Below are 3104 nucleotides of genomic sequence, written 5' to 3'. Positions count from 1 at the left end.
CGGACAGGGCTGGGTGCGGGCAGGGCGCCTGCCGGCGTTTGAAGGGGGGGGGGCGAGCGGGAGAGGAGCTAAGCACTGGGTCGGGGGGTGCAGCTCGGCCCCCCCCCACAGCCAGGGCCAAGAGCCAAAGCCGCTGGGTCCCCCCAGCCCAAGACTTGTGACAGGCAGCACAAGTCTCCCACGGGAGCCCCTCACCTGCAGCAGAGGTCATGTCGGGGAGCGTTTAGCATCCCCCCAAAGATGGAACGTGCTGGGAGCATCGCTGAGCACCGAGGGCAGAGCGAGCCCAGATGAACACACAGCTCCTCGGCCCGGGTGTGCATGTTCGTGCTGCACTGCACAGGGCTGACTGGTGGGAGAAAGCTGGGATCCATCTGTCACCTGTCCTGTGGCACTTCCAGCACCGCCACTGTCTGGGCACGAGTCTAGGTGTCCTATTTTTGGACTCTGGCATTTGCACAGGAGGAGCAAGGTGCTAGGAATTGGTTGCCTTCTTTACCGAGTTAGAAAGCAAAGGTGTTTAGGATGGCAAGAGCCAAGCAGGCTCTGGTCTGAAGCAGGAGCTGTGGCATACTGCAAGTTAGAAGGGAGCCAGCAGCCAAGAGAGCTGGCAGTCTTATTCAATACTCCTGCTGAGCGAGGTAGGTGCTGAGCTTTAGAGATCATGCTGGGTAAGACAGAGCCCAGAAGCAGCATTTCAAGTCTTGTCATGATTGCAGCTGATCTCGGTGCAAAGCCAGGGATTTTGATTGCTAGTGGGGGCGAAGAGGGAAAAGCAAGAGAGCTTTTCCCAGTTGTCCAAAGGCTGCTGAGCAACGCAGGGGGAGGTGTCCTAGCACAGCAGCCCTTGGGCTGCACATCGCAGGGGTGATGGGGTGCTTTCAGCAAGCTGCTGCCAGAACAAGGGAGAGACAGGTGGGCATCTGGCTCTTGCACAGGGATGCAAGAGGGGATGGAGAACACTCTATCCCAACCCCAGAAGGAGTTAAAAGTGAAGCCCTAAGTGCTCACCTGGATCCACCAGATCTTTCACCATCTATTTGTGTCCAAGTGTGCCCAGCAAACACACACTGAAGTCCCCATGAATGACTGGAGCGCTTCCAGCTGACAGCCGCATCCCTGCTCACCGCCAATGGCAGTGCACCCAGCCTGGGAAGCACTGACATCATTTCTGGCCAATAGCAGCTCCGAAAAGGGATGCAGCAGCAGCCGCTGCTGCCGTCTTGGACTGAGATAAGTAATATATAGATGGATGGAAATGTATGTATCCACACACCCCATCACTGCACTAGAGACCTGCTCCCCCAGGGCAGCGGTAGCAGTGCTCTCCACCACCCCACCACACAACCTGGGGCACTTGTCCCATCTTAGAGCACCCAGATGTTCCCAGCCATTAGCCCCAGCTGCATCCCACCCCTGCCAGACAGACATAATTGCTCCAGAGATTCCACAAAGGAGCACAAACAAGGGGAGAAGAAACCCTGTGGGTAGCCAGGACCAGTCCTAAGAAGGGCTTTGAATGCCAGGACAGAGATTCTGAGTCAAATCTGTCTTCAGTGGGTACTAGTGGAGATGTGGCATACCCAAGAGATGCTGTCAGTCACCCATGGGGTGCACAGATGGGCTGATGCCTTCTCAGAGGCCATTTACATGCCCAGTCATTGTGGGACAGGACAGGGGAACAAGTGATTTCTTTTCCATATAGATATCAAGAACAGTAGGATGGACTGGCTCATAGCAGAGCACGCAGACGAAGAGTAAGCCCATAACAATCTGAGGGCTGTTTGTGGTGGGATTTTCTCGTGTTCACGCGGGATGGACTAACCATTCTTGGGTGGTACCCGGCAGCTGGGCTGGTGAGCGCAGCAGCCCTGCACTGGGCAGACACATGGACCCATCCTCAGATTTGCCATGATGCTGGCTGTCTCTCAGCAAGGACATTTGCTCTGAAATACTTCCCTGAAGCAGCCCATTGCCAGGCACAGAGGAAGCAGAGAAGACTCCTCACATGATTCTGGGCCTTTCCCCATACACCTGCTCCAAATGGCTTGTTACTCCATTTCCTCCCAGCTTTGCTTCCCAGGCCCCACATCTGCTCTGACAACAGCCAGAACAGGGATGGAAAACTCCAGAAGGGGCTGGGATTTCCCTAGCCAGGGTCCCAGCCCAGGGCAGGCAGCACAGGAGCAGGAGGGAAAGCAGATGCGCTCGGTGCCCCGAGGTTAGAGAGATGTTATCGGAGCGGGGTGGGGTGCGCATACACCTTGCTCTCCACGCTGACTTCATCCTCAGCTTCAACTCCTCCAGATCTGGGAGGGGAGAGCAGGAAAGCAGGCTGCAAATCACTCCTGTTTCATAAGATTACCTTTGCAAGGAGAGAAAGCCAAATGCCAGCCTTTGAAGATCTCCTTACAGCAGAGAGCAACAGCCACCGTTTTACATGAACCACAGCTGTCGGCACCCTCCATCCCCGCAGCTCCTGCCCTTCCATTGCCAGTTCCACTCCTTGCCCCTCGGCTGGGACCAGAGGCGCTTCCCCCCAAGACAGCAGCAGGGAGAGTCGGAAAAGAGGGCAGGGATGGAGACCCCCAGGATTTGCCTCCTCGTGGGGGCTGCCCCCGGTGCACGGTGGCACCGGAGGATTCCCCAGCCCTGGGAACAGCCCATTAGGGCCCTGAACATGAGGGAAGAGCTCTCCTTTCTCCAGCCAAGCCAGCTTGGCTGCTCGTTGGGATTCCGCAAGCAGAGCTTGGCATCATCTCTGGCAGCTCCTGAGCTGGTTTGTCTGGTGCGGCTGGTTCGGAGAACCACTCTAATCCTCATTTCTTCCCACTCAGCTGGAAGAGGCCTTGGGGCTCTCCATGCAGGAGCCAGCCCCACACACTTGAGCGAGGTGCTCGTGGAAGTCATGGCTTTTCCCTGCACCCAGGCCACTAGTATGCAAGACCTCATGCCAGGCTGTACATCTTTTGCTATCCCCTTGGCACAGCCGAGAGCGCCAAGCGGTGCCCTTTCCAGCACGGCGCTCAGACATCCGCTTACACGCTGCTGACAGCACCCGGCTGGCCCATGCCGCCTCGCCATGCCGTGCCTCGCCGGCACCC

The sequence above is a fragment of the Pterocles gutturalis genome, unplaced genomic scaffold (genome assembly GCF_000699245.1).
Source record: "Pterocles gutturalis isolate BGI_N339 unplaced genomic scaffold, ASM69924v1 scaffold17317, whole genome shotgun sequence".
NCBI lineage: Eukaryota > Metazoa > Chordata > Aves > Pterocliformes > Pteroclidae > Pterocles > Pterocles gutturalis.
This window is presented reverse-complemented; position numbering follows the sequence as displayed.